General features: G+C 32.9%; 1 long non-coding RNA gene and 1 pseudogene across 1 annotated transcript; both read left to right on the top strand.

Moving 5' to 3' along the window:
• Positions 1 to 17,322, top strand: part of LOC127708303 (FACT complex subunit SSRP1-like) — a 39,912-nt pseudogene that overhangs the window by 6,513 nt on the left and 16,077 nt on the right.
• On the top strand, positions 6,854 to 8,679 carry LOC127710189 (uncharacterized). Its single transcript, XR_007986030.1, has 3 exons — positions 6,854 to 6,896; positions 7,773 to 8,033; positions 8,573 to 8,679. It is a non-coding gene; the product is annotated as an uncharacterized LOC127710189 (long non-coding RNA).

Genomic DNA, 17,322 nt, shown 5'->3' with positions numbered 1-17,322 from the left:
GTAATTTCTTTTTTGAGTTTAAAGTTTAATAAGTGTTATATTTTTATTTTGTAGAGATGAATATGGCAAACTGTATGATTTTGTTTCACAGAAGAAACTGTCTGTTAAAAAAATTGGAGGCAAATCGGTAAGATACATCCATGTATACTGTAATTGGGGAAATTTTCTACAGGAATTTATTTCCACAATAATTTTGTGATGAATAGAAAAATATCATACAAATATCTCTTCAAGTATATTGACTTTAAAGGCAGATCAGATTCAGGCCTTGGAAAAATGAAACTCAAATATGTTTGGTGTAAGAAATCACGATTTGTATGCCCCCGCCGTAGCGGAGGGGGCATTAAGTTTTACCCTTGTCCGTCTGTACGTACGTACGTCCGTCCGTCCGTACGTCCCGAAATTGGTTTCCGTTCTCTAACTTGAGTTTGCCTCAACCAAATGTTATGAAACTTATACACAATGCTTATTACCACAAAACACAGATCAAGTTTGAATTTTGGTGGTTCCACTTTAACCGATCTAGAGTTATGCCCCTTTATAAAAGGAAATATTGCAAAATTTTTAGTTTCCGTTCTCTAACTTAAGTTTGCCTCAACCAAATGTTATGAAACTTATACACAATGCTTATTACCACAAAACACAGATCAAGTTTGAATTTTGGTGGTGTCACTTTAACCGATCTAGAGTTATGCCCCTTTATAAAAGGAAAAATTGCAAAATTTTTATTTTCTTCTAAATATCAAGTTTATATAATATATTTTTAAAATTGGAGTTATCTTCCTTTGACCATGATTATAGTTGGATCAACTACAATCAATGCTTTATACAATGCAATGTTTAATTTTGACTTCCACTGATAAAACACAGATCAAGTTGAATTTGGGTAGTGTCACTTTAACCATTATTGAGTTATGCCCCTTTATAAATAGAAAGATTGCAAATTTTTTTAGTTTCCATTCTGAAACTGAAGTTTTCGCCAGCCAAACATTATGAAACCTATACACAATATTCATTACCACAAAACTCAGTAAGGATCAAGTACAATTTTTTGTTTCAGTTCTCTAACTTGAGTTTGCCTCAACCAAATGTTATGAAACTTATACACAATGCTTATTACTACATAATACAGATTAAGTACGAAATTAGTTGGCAACACTTTTACCATTCTAGAGTTATGTCCCTTTATAAACATAAAAATTGCTGAATTTTTTAGTTTGTCTCAACCAAATGTTGTAAAACTTATACACAACTGTTCTAGAGTTATGGGTGTTTACAAATAGAAAAATTGCTGAATTTTTAGTTTCTGTTCTCTACTTAAGTTAGCCTCAACCAAATGTTATGAGACTTACACACAATGCTTATTACCACAAAACTCAGATCAAGTTCAAATTTGGGTAGCGTCACTTTTATCGTTCTTCAGTTAAGTCTCTTTATAACTATATGATATGCAAGCGGGGGCATCATCTGTGTCCACATGTGGACACTATCCACATTTTTTTTTTTTTAATTTTGATTTTTTTATTTCCAGTAATTAAAACATATACATGACATACATACAATATAATACTTGTAAGCTATATACAATGTCATTATTATAAATACATCATAGTTGGAGATATTTGACATTTTCTATAGAATAGATCAAAGAAAAAAGTTTCAAAAAATGTAGAAATCACGAAATGTGTACATATTATTTTAACACTGGAAATCGTGTGCGAAAATAAATGATTTAAAATTTTATTCTTCTGAGGTCACTATACTGGCTTAAACGAATGTATTTTAACAAATCAGAGGTATATAGAAGCCAGGCAAAATTTTTCATTTGCTATATTTGTGTACAAAATGATCTAAATGTAAATTTGAAACAGTCCTTAGGCCAAAAAAAATAATACATGTGTTTCCTATTTCCCTACCTACCCTATATTTTAAGCTTAGAAATAGCCTACATGTACCTTATAGTTTTTTTGGTCATTTTTCAATAAGCACTGTTAAAGTCAGAAATTCTCTCCCATAGACTCAATGTAAAATAAACAAAAAATTCTCTACCTACCTACCGTATTTTTTTCAAAGATGTAATAGGAAACACACATATTATTTTATTTAGCCTTACTTTATGTTTGAGGAATTTAAGGTTGTGCATGTTTGAAGGGTAAAGGTTCCTGCTTCCCTAATGGAAATCAGTATAAGTAAAAATCTGATGAAATATTCTGTAATATTCCAAAGTTTTATATTTCCGTTAAATGAAAATTTATTTTTATGTTACAGAAACAGAAATGTGATGAGGATATTTTGGCCTCTGATTGATGAAGAAGAAACAAACACAGATCATTACTTTGAACGTATGAAACAGGAGGGTAAAGACAGGTTCAGTGGGGATGAGGATGACGATAGTGACAGCTCAGGTAAATATTGCTCGTTACTTAGAACGTATGAAACAGGAGGGTAAAGACAGATTCAGTGGAGACGAGGATGACGATAGTGACAGCTCAGGTAAATATTGTTCATTACTTAGAACGTATGAAACAGGAGGGTAAAGACAGATTCAGTGGAGACGAGGATGACAATAGTGACAGCTCAGGTAAATATTGTTCATTACTTAGAACGTATGAAACAGGAGGGTAAAGACAGATTCAGTGGAGACGAGGATGACAATAGTGACAGCTCAGGTAAATATTGTTCATTACTTAGAACGTATGAAACAGGAGGGTAAAGACAGATTCAGTGGAGACGAGGATGACGATAGTGACAGCTCAGGTAAATATTGTTCATTACTTAGAACGTATGAAACAGGAGGGTAAAGACAGATTCAGTGGAGACGAGGATGACGATAGTGACAGCTCAGGTAAATATTGTTCATTACTTAGAACGTATGAAACAGGAGGGTAAAGACAGGGTCAGTGGAGACGAGGATGACAATAGTGACAGCTCAGGTAAATATTGATCATTACTGAGAACATATGAAACAGGAGGGTAAAGACAGGGTCAGTGGAGACGAGGATGACGATAGTGACAGCTCAGGTAAATATTGATCATTACTGAGAACATATGAAACAGGAGGGTAAAGACAGGGTCAGTGGAGACGAGGATGACGATAGTGACAGCTCAGGTAAATGTTGTTTATTACTTAAAACGTATGAAACAGGGAGGTAAAGACAGGGTCAGTGGAGACGAGGATGACAATAGTGACAGCTCAGGTAAATATTGTTCATTACTTAGAACGTATGAAACAGGAGGGTAAAGACAGATTCAGTGGAGATGAGGATGACAATAGTGACAGCTCAGGTAAATATTGTTTCATTACTTAGAACGTATGAAACAGCAGGGTAAAGACAGATTCAGTGGAGACGAGGATGACGATAGTGACAGCTCAGGTAAATATTGTTCATTACTTAGAACGTACGAAACAGGAGGGTAAAGACAGGGTCAGTGGAGACGAGGATGACAATAGTGACAGCTCGGGTAAATATTGTTCATTACTTAGAACGTATGAAACAGCAGGGTAAAGACAGATTCAGTGGAGACGAGGATGACGATAGTGACAGCTCAAGTAAATATTGTTCATTACTTAGAACGTATGAAACAGGAGGGTAAAGACAAGTTCAGTGGGGATGAGGATGACAATAGTGACAGCTCAGGTAAATATTGTTCATTACTTAGAACGTATGAAACAGGAGGGTAAAGACAGATTCAGTGGAGATGAGGATGACGATAGTGACAGCTCAGGTAAATTGTTGGATTTAAATAACTAAGGCCTGTTCCATTAGAATTATTTGTTGAAGGTAGGAAGAGAAGTTACAATTTTGGACATTGTCATTCAGTTGTGTTTGTATGTTTATTTGATGTATGCAAAATTACAAATAAACTATTGGTTGTGGGGAGATTTTGTAGAAATAAAGGCAACAGTAGTATACATCTGTTCAACAGTCATACATCAATTAAGAGAAAACAAATCCAGGTTACAAACTAAAACCAAGGGAGACACATCAACTATAAGTTGAAAACAACAAAACAACAGAAACACTGAACAGCAACAAAAACAAATGCCAACATACATAGAAATGAACTATATGATAACAACTGCAACATTCCTGACATGGTACAGAGATTTAAAGAAAAAATGGTGGGTTGAACCTGGTTTTATGGCAATGTTAAATACTGCTAAAATGACAACACTACTTGACAGGAATACTGTACAAACAAACACAAGAGAATCCTTTCCAACCCGGCCACATCCATTGTATTTAAAGCAATAGTCCATTGATTTTTTTATATACTTGGAATACGAAACAAGTGATTGATGTTTATATAAGATAAGACACTGCTGTTCAAATATTTGAATGCATAATTTTGTGTTGCCTGAATATAAGTAAGAAATCTTAAATGAAAAGGTTTAAAGATATTTTTACGTTTTTCAGATGAATCGTTCAACCCTGGTGAGAGTGGTAGTGAAGTGGCTGAAGAGTAAGTATAAATCATGTTGCAGTAGCGAGGACGCCATTGAAAATTAAAAATTTAAGTAGTTATGCTGGTCTATGACATAGTTAAATATCAGAAGGTTATAGTGGTGATTCTGTACAGTCCAAGGGTAAAAATGTTTGGAGTTTTCATGTATATAAGAGTACCTAATTAGTGGCTGCATACTGCAACAGCTATTACTACTTTTAACTGTTATGAAAAGTCTTGACTTTAGTGGTGGTGTGTTGCAATTTAGTTTTTCTGTGTAGTGTTCTGCGGAATTGTCTGCCCTTTCTTCATCTTTTGTGTTTTTTCAAGACGTTGTCAGATTCTTTTTGACTTCTGAGTTATGAATATCTCCTTGGTTTCTTCCACCTCTTTTTTTTACTTCGATTTTCTTCATAATGTTTTATTACTATTTTTTGTTGAAATACAATTATTGATCCTTCTGTCAATGATTTAAACTTGATACAAAAGCTGTTCTTTTTAATTGCTCAATATCTCTTGTAGCAGTTGAAAAGGAGGGAAATATTTGTGTAAGGCAGAAATTAGTAAAGAATTAATGTTGTAGCACCTTTCCTTTGGTAGTAAGATTTAATTTTCTCCGTCTGTCCTTACATTATTGTGTATGTATATATCTTGCATAGATAATTGATATGCCCATCATAGTTTTTACTTTTAATAGCAGATGGTAGATTACCATATTTGCAATCCCCAGTCACCATTTGTCAAAATATATACGTTTTGTGGATATGAGAGTAAAAATCATGTAAATTTTGTAGATATGACAGCAATCCACCAACAACCTCAGATAGTGAAACTGACTACGAGTATGATTCAGGGGGAGACAATGCCAGTGAAGATGGGGAGCAAGACGAAGAAGCTAAAGAAAAGAGGGCAGAGAAAAAGAAACAACAGAAAGAAAAGAAGGAAAAGGAAAAGAAGTCGAAAACTGCAAAAACTGTGGTAAAATATTTGTACGACTTCCCGGTCTTGGACAAGCACTTTTAAATCTAAATTACTGTAAATTTATGATTATTCGTGGGATACCAATTTTCGTGGATTTCGTTGATCCAGGTGAATCAAGAAATCTAATGTTCAACAAAGAACACTTTAAATTTTCTAAATGCTTGTTTGCAGACTTTTTGAACACCACAAAAATTGGTGCCCAAGAAAAATAAATGAATCCATAGTAACTGAAAAAATAACATGCAAAATTAAAAAAAATATATGAATAGAGACTTTATGATTTCAATACCATACTGGATGTTAACAAAAAAAAATCAAGCATACAAACAATCTTTGAATAGAAAGGAATAGAATTGTCACAAACTTTTTCTTTTCTTCATATGCAGAAAGAAGGTTCAACAAGAAAGAAGAAGAAGCAGAAGAAAGATGTTGACCCAAACAAACCTTAGAGGCCAATGACATCATATATGATGTGGTTCAGTACAAACAGAAATGATATCAAAGAGAAAAACCCTGATGCTTCCCTCACAGATATAACCAAGAAAGGCGGAGAACTTTGGAGAGCTATGGATGCTAGTGAACGAGGAGTAAGTTTGCTTTTTTTTTCCAACTTCAAATATTTTATTACACTACTGATTGTGAACAATGTCCCTTAGCACTACAACAATGACGCTAAGGTTCCCCCCTGCATTATTAATTGCTAATGAAACTAGGGGATTTGATTTGCAAAATAGGAGTAAGTTTACAATATTGTTTTTCCACCATTGAAATAATCAGTGGTTTGATCTGAAATTCAAGATTGCTATCATAGCTAAGGGAAATATAGTATACACTATGGATTGCTGTTGAAGAAATTTCTGGATAACCTTTATAATTATGAATTCATGGAGACAAGTTTTTCAAAAAAAAATTTAAGTTAACATAACTTCTACATACTGGCCCTCTTGTATTTTCAGTTTTGAAGCACAAGAAAAAATCAATTAGAATTGTAGATTGGTACTTCATGTCATTCTGTTCCAATCTTAAAAAATTGAAATAAATAATGATGAATTTTGGTGAAATTTCAGATTTCCTATAGTTTATTAAAAATATTTTTTTGTAAATTGTTTGATGATTTATTTTTTTCTCACTTGTACAAAAGTCACAGATGCAATACTAAGGGGTAAGTCTCTTGTCACACAGACAAGGTGTTTTTCTGTGTTAACAGTTTATTAATATCTGCTACGTATATCTGTTTGAACTTTTGTAGGAATGGGAGCAAAAATTTCTGAAAGCAAAGGAAGAATATAATGTTGCTATGGAGGAATATCTGAAAAATAAACCTCAGGCAGGCAGTGGTGAGGAAAATGAAGGAGAAGATAGCAAGTAAGTTCTCGTATAAAATGGGCAAAGGTATCACTTGACATGAAGAAAGCAAGTAAGTTCTCGTATAAAATGGGCAAAGGTATCACTTGACATGAAGAAAGCAAGTAAGTTCTCGTTTAAATGGGCAAAGTTGTCACTTGACATAAAGATAGCAAGTAAGTTCTCGTTTAAAATGGCCAAAGTTGTCACTTGAAGAGAAGATAGCAAGTAAGTTCTCGTTTAAAATGGCCAAAGTTGTGTCTTGAAGAGAAGATAGCAAGTAAGTTCTCGTTTAAAATGGGCAAAGTTGTCACTTGACATGAAGATAGCAAGTAAGTTCTCTTATAAAATAGGAAAAGTTGTCACGTGACACAAAATTAGTTAAAAAACACGACACATAAGGGCTGTTTCACTAAAACATATATGATACCCTGGGAAGGCACTTTGAAAAAGGGGTAACAATCTATAGCTATCATGCCACATCTTTTTTTATATATAGTGTACCATGTCAATCAGTATTATTATACTCTGCCTTGGTATAAAAAAAAGGGGGGTATACTGTTATACCTCTGTCTGTCTGTCTGTCTGTCTGTCTGTCTGTCTGTCCATCCATCCATTGGTCCATCCCTCAGTCCATCTGTCCGTCCGACCCTTGAATATTTTTGTCACATCTTTCTCAGGAACTACATTACATATTCGGTAAACAGGAAGTTGTTGAGTGATGAATCTAAAAACGCTTTACACAGTATAACTCAACTCAATAACTTCCTGTTTACTGTCAAGTATTTGGGTGGGGGTATCATCAGTGAGCAGTAGCTCGCAGTTTCACTTGTTTTAAAAGGAAGAAGTATGAAAATAAAAAGTATTGTATTTTATGTGTGTAAACAATATTTATTCAGATAAATCATCACGTGACAATAAAATACACTTGAAATAAACATCTAGGAGTCAGAATCAAGCAAATTTATTTTTACGAATCTGTCTCCTATTTTTTTTAACAGATCAGGTAGTAGTAAAAAGAAGAAATCTCAGAAATCCAGTCCAAAGAAGGCTGTTGATACTAAAGCTGGAACGGAGGGAATTATAAGAGCAAAGAATACATCTCAAGTGGTTCTAGCTCAGACTCAGATGCCCCACTGAAGAAAAAAATAAAGAAAGAAAAATCAAAACCTAAGGAAGGAAAGAAAAAAGGAAAGGAAAAGGGAAAGAAGGAACAAAAGAAAAAAGAAAGTGAAGAAGAAAAGTCTAGTAGTGCAGGAGAGGTAATATTTTTGTTTGGTTTTTTTTTGGGGGGGGGGGGGGGGGGGTCTTGAGTCTTGAGTTATTGTAGGCAACACATTGTTAATTTGCAACTCTTTAACAACAGATGTCAACCAAACTTGCCCAGATCCTTCTACAGTACACGAAGTTGTGCAAATTATATTTAGATTTTTTATCTTAGGCCACACCAATTTGTTTCCTAGTTCTTTGGATTTTCCTGCTCCTGTTTTGGAGAAATTGACTTTTCAATAAAAGTTTCTGCATATTTTTGGCCCGCATGCCGCTCCAATATTAGTTTCTTCTTGGAAATTTTTGTTCACATAGACGCTTTTCTGTTGCATATAATGTATCAGTACACCATTTATTTATAAAAATATGTAAGGAGTGGAGATATTTCATATGACATATGATAGCTAAAGGTGAGATCTATTACTCGTAAAATATGTTTGACATTAAACAGCCTTCCATCATCATTTTGAAATCTTCGAATGTTGAATTTTCATTGTATGATATAAACAATTTTTTTTTATTTTTTTTACAGCTGCCATCTGATGAGGAGATCTTAGCAACACCAAAATCATCACACAAAGGATCAGGATCAGAATCTGGATCATATTGAACAAAATGAAATGAAAATCAACACTTAGTATGTTGACAATGGTTGATGTCAATTCTAATTATTTTTTGAACAATTGACCAAAGTTATCTTTCTACACATTCTTGTAGATAAGTTGATCATTAAGGTTATGTTTTATATGACCGCAACAAAATTTTTGTGGTCGTATATTGGTATGACGTTGGCGTCGTCGTCCGAAGATACATTAGTTTTCTCACTCTAACTTTAGTTTAAGTGAATGGATCTCAATGAAATTTTACCATAAGGTTCAATACCACAAAAGGAAGGTGGGGGTTGATTTTGGGGGTTATGGTACCAACAGTTAAGGAATTAGGGGCCAACAAAATGCATTTTTGTAACTTCCAGACATAACTTGTGTGTAAGAGTATGGATCTCTCTGACATTGTACCACAAGGTTCCATATCACAAACCGAATGCTGGGATTGATTTTGGGGTAATTGCCTCCAAATTTTAGGAATTAGGGGCCAAAAAGGGGCAAAAAACAAGCATTTTTCTAGTTTCATGACAATAACTTGTGTGTAAGTCTATGGATCTCTCTGACATTGTATCACAAGGTTCCATATCACAAAGGGAATGCTGTGATTGATTTTGGGGGTAATTTTAGGAATTAGGGGCCGAAAAGGGGCAAAAAGCTAGCATTTTTCTAGTTTCATGACAATAACTTGTGTGTAAGTGTATGGATCTTTATGAAATTGTACTACAAGGTTCCATATCACAAAGGGAAAGCTGGAATTGAGTTTGGGGATAATTGCCCAAAAATTTTAGGAAAAAGGGGCCAAAAAGGGGCCAAAAATAAGCATTTTTCTAGTTTCCAGACAATAACTTGTGTTCAAGTGTATGGATCTCTATGAAATTGTACCGCAAGGTACCATACCACAAAGGGAAGGCTGGGATTGATTTTGGGGGTAATTCCCTCAAAATTTTAGTAATTAGGGGCCATAAAAGGGCAAAAAAACAAGCATTTTTCTAGTTTCAGGACAATAACTTGTGTGTAAGGGTATGGATCTTTATGAAATTGTACTACAAGGTTCCATATCACAAAGGGAATGCTGGAAGTGAGTTTGGGGGTAATTGCCCAAAAATTTTAGGAAAAAGGGGCCAAAAATAAGCATTTTTCTAGTTTCCAGACAAAAACTTGTGTTCAAGTGTATGGATCTCTCTGAAATTGTACTGCAAGGTACCATACCACAAAGGGAAGGCTGGGATTGATTATGGGGGTAATTCCCTCAAAATTTTAGTAATTAGGGGCCATAAAAGGGCAAAAAAACAAGCATTTTTCTAGTTTCAGGACAATAACTTTGTGTGTAAGTGTATGGATCTTTATGAAATTGTACTGCAAGGTTCCATATCACAAAGGGAAAGCTGGGTTTGAGTTTGGGGGTAATTGCCCTAAATGTTTAGGAATTTGGGGCCAAAAAGGGGCCAAAAAACAAGCATTTTTCTAGTTTCCAGACAATAACTTGTGTTCAAGTGTATGGATCTCTCTGAAATTGTACTGCAAGGTACCATACCACAAAGGGAAGGTTGGGATTTAGTTTTGGGGTGATGAATCATAAGGGGGTTCAAAAAATTTGGGGGGGGGGGGGGGGGGTTTTCCTTTTTTTTTCTTTAAATTTTTTTATTTTAAATTGGGTTATTTCTGATTTATATATAAAGCAAATAATAATGATATGGTTTAAATAGGCAAATTGAAAAAATTTAAGTTCTAAGACCACTTTCATTCTGTGTCAGAAACCTATGCTGTGTCTAATATTTAATTACAATCCCAATTCAGTGCTGTATCAAGCTTGAATGTTGTGTCCATACTTGCCACAACTGTTCAGGGTTCGACCTCTGCGGTCGTATCAAGCTGCGCCCCAGCGGAGCATTTTATTCATTTTAAAATGACTGTATCAGAGTACAGTATCACTGTCAGATAGGTTTATTCTAGTGATTTCATCTGTTGTAGGATACTAGTGTAATACAAAGACGTTATTAGCTTGTTGCAATTGTAATCATCCAAACTGAATACAAAATGAGAAAATGAAGAACAATGTATATCATTAATGACTTTGTAATGTTCAGATGTATGATTTCATCATTGTAGCCTCTTGTGCTAATTTCAGTGGAAGTAAAAATGTAACAAACTGTTATTATTTATATTATATTATATCCCTTTTTAGCTCACCTTTCCGAAGAATATGTGAGCTTTTGTCATCACTTGGCGTCGTCGTCGTCCCTCGTTGTAAACTATTTCAAACATCTTCCCCTCTAAAACTACAGAACCAATTCCAACCAAACTTAAGATGAATGACCCTTAGGGTATCTTGAATAAGGTTTGTGTTTTATTTTCTGGTTTGTCAAAAAACATGGCCGCCATGGCTCAAAATAGAACATAGGGGTATAATGCAGTTTTTGGCTTAAGGTAGTTTGGGGGTTTAAATTTTCGCGCTGTCTGCGCATGAAGTTGCTCAATGATATCGTAAGTCATGCTTATTGTCGTAATTTGCCATGAAAATGACATTTGATTATTAAAATAATCTATTTTATTTAAATACATTGAGGTCTTTTGGGACAATTTATATCAAATTTATAGAAAACTTCATCAGCTCTTACTCAAAATATGAACAATTTCATGTTAAGCAGGTCTGGAATTCTTTTGACAGCTTCAGACATACTAACTTTTAATCTTTTTCAGCTGTACCATTCATGATACAAAGTTTTTTTTACAGTGTAATTTCATCCCCATACTTCCTCTTTAAGGCATAAAAAAATGAAGAAATAAATTTTTAAAGTTGTATGAAAATATTGAAAGTAATACACTGTTCACACTAGGGTCTATATTTGTAGACACCGAAAAATCCAAGGACGATAACTGTGTTCTTATCTAATAGGATAGAAAGACTTAACCAATCTTAATAAAACTTGGTATGACCAAAGCTTACTAAATTAAAAGACCAAGTTTCATGGCAATAAGATATATATTATAGACAAAATGACCACATGTATATTCAACTTTGGTTGTTAAATTTTGACGTTAAAATTGAAGAATTTCAACTATCAACATTTGGGGCTTTAAACATTTAAATATTGCAAAAAATACCTTTTAAATGCCCTAATTTTAAATGTGTCATGTATTTAAAGCAAAAGAATACTCATTTGATGTATCAGATGTATAAAAATTATTCAAAAGTCAAAATTATGAGTCTGTGCCTTAAAATAAAGGTTTTCGAATGAAGGGGGGCCTTGCATGAAGATGTAATCTTTTTCAGCAATTTAAAATTTGTGAAGTTTTTTTGTTACAAATAATCCTTCCATATGTACAAAATATACTTTAAATGGAAAGAAAATTACAAATAGCATATCATATTAGTATTAAATGGTCTTAGGCCAAATAACACTGAAAATAATTCAGGGTTAATTTAGGCCATAGCACATGCATTGTATTTACATTTAAAAATGCATACTGAAACTTTTTTAAAGACAGTATGGTCTAATACAAAGTTTTTTCACTTTTCAGTGAAAAATCTGCATGTAATTTTAGTCTCAACAGGCATATATTTGAACCACTTAGGGATCATAGATTTATTCTTACGAGGAAGCTCTGAGCATGCTCGGAGGATGCTTGGAGCTTTTTAAGTAGGCTCTTCTCAGCAGTTTATGTGACAATAATTATCATGATCCATTAAGATGTCAATCAAATCTATAGCACGTTTATAATAAGGAAAGTAGAGCATTATAGAGGAAGCTCCATTAACACCTGTGTAAACATCTGGTCTATTCAAACAAATCTTGCATTAATTTTACAAAACTATAAAATAGATGAGAAATTCTTCAATATTACTGTACAATGCTTGGTATCAAGTCTTCACAGAAAGAAAATGATTTAAAAAAAATTTCCTAATATCATTCTTTTTCAATACACATGATACAGAAAAACACTCAAATTTTATATTTGAAATATAAATATATTTTAAATTTATTTTATATAAAATGAAATATAAAAGTCATCAAAGACACAAACTATGGTTATTGATTTATAACCATACTACCAAAACATAGTACATTCAGTTTCATGCAAAAAAGGGTTGATCTTTGTTTATATTCCATTTAATTTGACAGTTGTTTGAAATTAACCCTCCATTTCATTGCAGAAAAGTTTTTTTGAGTCGTAAACATGTTTCTTGGATGTTTCAAAGCAATAAAAATATACTCTATTCTGCAGGGAAAAAAGGGGGAGAGAATTTGATTGGTTAACTTCGATGGTCATGTTTACTTTCTTATATGCACTGAAAAGTTATGCTGTATTTTCACTGTAGTACAGGACATTTATTTATGTCAAGTATTTCTTTATTTAAAAGATAGATAAATTCTTCACATTTTTTTTTAAATATAACAATCATGACAATTAAACAAAGACTTATAGGGGGAAAATAATTTTATTCATGCCAAGTATTTCTTTATTTAAAACAAAGCTAAATCTGCACAATTAAACAAAAAAATGCCAAGAAAAGAGAGACGTACTAGAGGGAAAACAATGGTGGTATTACCCCCTCAAACCAGGCTTCCACTAAAGAATTACAACTTTTCTTAAAGTAGCAATAATTTTCTATAAAAGAACTTAGTTTGCTATTTAAAAAAAACATATTACCATTGTTTAGTTAGGGGCATTACTTAAGCAAGTAATTTTCAAAATTACCTATACAAGTTACGTTGAAAACGAGGCTGTTTCAAATATCTATATCATGAATAAGTAACTTCTGTTAATATCATTTTTATAGGTGTCCATTCATACAGGTTTTTCTAGCTTTAACAAATTTTCACAGACATCTGGTTATTTTCCCCATGAAATATACTGGTAAAACTATTTAAATCCTCAACAAGCACTAATTGCTTTTCTGATGCCACACTTCTTGGTCAAAGATTGGCCTCTTGGGGCTATTAAAATATCATTTCCCCTTAAAATCTTAGAGATAGACAGTTATAACTAGATATGGAACCTTTAATTTAGACTTGTAGTTATTTATAATTTGAATCTTAATCATAAGCTATTACATATATTCCTTAAATAATTGTAAGTACTAAGTTTTTTGAAGTTGTATAAAATAATTTATTAAAGTAATATTTTTGTCATTATTTTTTAAAGTAACCTCTCTATACTCATCTAAAATTGGATAAAGACTTAATTTTATTTAATGAAATGATATAAAAATTCTTAAAAACTACATTAAGTCCATGCTTTATTTGACATTTAAAATAACTATTGAGTTATTAAATAATTTTTAAAAACAAAAAATACTTATAAAAGTGACTAAAAAAAATTACTTGTTTAGTATCGCCACCTGACTGTTGTTTGTGTCTTTTTATTATAAAAAAAGGAATGATTATTAAATATAAAAAGGAAATATTTAAATGACTTTTACTTTTTGTGGAGAATTGAGATTTCGTTCCAAGCAATACGCAGCACTGTTGAAGAATTTCTAATCTATTTTATTGTTTTGTAAACTGTCATGCAAAATGTATTTGAATAGACCAGATGTTTACACAGGTGTTTATGGAGCTTCCTCTATAATGCTCTACTTTCCTTTTCATAGAAGTGGTGTAGATTTGATTGACATCTTAATGGATCATGATAATTATTGTCACATTAACTGCTGAGAAGAGCCTACTTAAAAAGCTCCGAGCATCCTCCGTGCATGCTCAGAGCTTGCTCGTAAGAATTAATCTATGATCCCTTACTATCCTACAGTAGAAGAGAAAGATGGTATGTGAAATGCAACAGTTACAAAAGACATTGTAAAGTGCAAATTTAGTGAAATCTTTATGATGGACTTTTATGTACAAAGCTCCTCACATTTTACTTGCTTCATAAAGGCTATTAGACGATGACCATTCATACAACACATTTTGCACATTTTTTCTGTGATAATTTACTTTTCTTTAGATTCAGAGTTCACAAATGAATAATACAACTTGATAAAAGCCTTCTATATGTTGTACCATTACACCACTGTCCCAGGTTAGGGGGATGGTTGGCACCTTCAAACATTAACCCCACCACATTCTGTATGTTCCTGTCCCAAGTCGGGAACCTGTAATTCAGTGGTTGTCTTTTGTTGCTGTGTTACATATTTGTTATTGTTCATTATTTTGTACATAAATTAGGCCGTCAGTTTTCTCGTTTGAATTGTTTTACATTAGTCATTTCGGGGCCTTTTATAGCTGACTATGCGGTAACGGCTTTTATTATACTTCATGTCAAAATGCCAGATTTTGATTGGTTAATACGAGGGAGACAATTTACTCTATCCCATGGCAAATACTCTATTACCCTTCACGGAGACGCTTGCTCAAGTGTGCGTTTTAAAAAATACTTTAATAAATACGGATGATTGTTATGTACAAGACGACATAGTTTATTAATTTGAATTTGAAATTTAATAGACAGTAATAACAGAACATTCAGTATAATAAATTAAATAACACATATCTGAGAGTGTGATAGAGCAGATTGTTACCCCTCGAAAAGACATTGTCAACCTTGGCTTTGCCTCAGTTGACAATGTTTTCTCGGGGTAACAATCTGCTCTATCACCTTCTCAGCTATGTGTTATTTATATATTGACCTATAGTTGTTAATTTCTGTGTCATTTGGTTTATTGTGGAGAGTTGTCTCATTGGCAATCATACCACATCTTTTTATATTGAAACACAAATATTGACACATAAAAACCTGTCAGATAGAAAGTCAGAATGCCAAGTATGCATAAAAACCTTGCAGACTCTCAGCTCACACTTATCATATGTCGACACAAACATGGTTTAAGCACAGTAATAAAATATTCGTCATGATTGTATTCACTTTGCAGAATTAATTATAATTGATGAAGTTATACATGTACCACTAGTACAGTTCACTTTTCATGGACAGAATTAAAAAAGTCTACAATGAAGATTAATTAAAATCAGGCTATGCTAAAACAATTCAGATTGAAAGATAGTTCTTATACAATAAAAGTTATATTTTTACCCTAAATAGCAAAATATTATTTGGTACAAACATTTTTTCTTCACACAATGCATGTTCTTTTAACATGAAAAAATGCCAATTTGAGCATGTACATGTAGCAACAGAGAAATTTTGTGGCAAACCAGTCAATAAGGCCATTATACAGGATTCATAAGAATTTTGAAAATATATACAAACATACATCATGGAAAGTTAAAGTTTGGGCTTCCTGGGGTTGGAATCCCCACTTTATTTTACGATCAATGCTTTTGAATGGACATATGGTTGGAACCCCCCTTAATAAAATCTGGATCCGCCCCTAACTAAAAAAATCTGACAATTGGACTTAAATATCCCATTGAGTGGACCTTAATATCTGCAATGTTCTCTAAATTGAAAGAAATGTAAAACATTTTCTTTTTTTCACCTGTTTACTTTAAATATCCACCAGAGACCAAAGAACAATGATGTTAAACAATACAAAACAATCTTAGGCCTTCAACAATTAGCAATGTCCATACTGTAAAGTCAGCGAAACAAGGCCTGTGCATGACACAATGAGAGGCATTTAAACAGAGAAGACAAATGGCCTAAAATCTCATTGGAAAAGCTTCACTCTGTATAATTTTAGGAAAATCCAGGTACTACATTGTTTATGTTGTGAAAGAGCATTGTAGGAAATTTAGTCAGCTATATGAATAAGTAGTTGGTTCTGTTACGAAGACGTATAGATATATATTATATTTTAAGACATTTCTTTGAATCAATTTTGGCTGCAAATATTTACTAGTGAATCAAAAATTCACATTTAATATACAAGTATACTCTTTTGGAGCATTTAACATCTGAGATATTACTGATGCACATATGTCTATGTATATGGCAAAGGTTTTTAAGACTTAAAATTGTGGTACTTCGTATCTATAAATGACGAATGTCTATAATTCATGTCTTCCTAAAGACTGGTAGAGGATAAGGATTAATTTTCACTCTATATCATAACTAATGAAGCAAAAAAATCTTTTTTTCTGGAGTTAATATAATTTTTAAATGGTCGGTAATGGGTAACCCCCCAACTTTTTTTCTATATTTTTTTCGAAGAACGTATTGTTAGGATCAACTGTGCAAAGTTTAAGAAAAATCTTATCATTTTTTATTTACACCCCATACCATTTTGGAGGTATGAAAACTATTTTTCAATTTTCAACCCAGATGCAACCATCTATCAATGCAAGACAAGCTATGTTTGTTAATGTGCACACAAGAGAACGAAATATATGGAGACTTCCTTCAAAGATTATGGTAATCAATGGTGGAATCACTAAAATTAATAACTAAAAAAATAAGTTAAGTCCTATGGAAGTTGCATATAGGAGATATGTGAATTATGACAAATTACAATTGTAGAAATGGTTTTGTCCATGCTTTACCAGAATTGAAAGGTAGTTAACATTGTGGTAGTAAGAACCATCCCAGCCTAACTACTGAACTGGATAAGGAAATACTTACACTAATCTATGTCTGTTCCATGTACTAAATGTCTTATTTACACCATATCGCATGGGGGTACTCCTCAGAAAGGAGATATTAAAGTACACATAAATAGCAAAGTCCTTGTTTTACCATAATTGACCACAAAGTCAGTTTGGTAAATAAATAAAAATTC

Source organism: Mytilus californianus, unplaced genomic scaffold (genome assembly GCF_021869535.1).
Source record: "Mytilus californianus isolate M0D057914Y unplaced genomic scaffold, xbMytCali1.0.p SCAF_7, whole genome shotgun sequence".
Taxonomy (NCBI): domain Eukaryota; kingdom Metazoa; phylum Mollusca; class Bivalvia; order Mytilida; family Mytilidae; genus Mytilus; species Mytilus californianus.
This window is presented reverse-complemented; position numbering and strand designations above follow the sequence as displayed.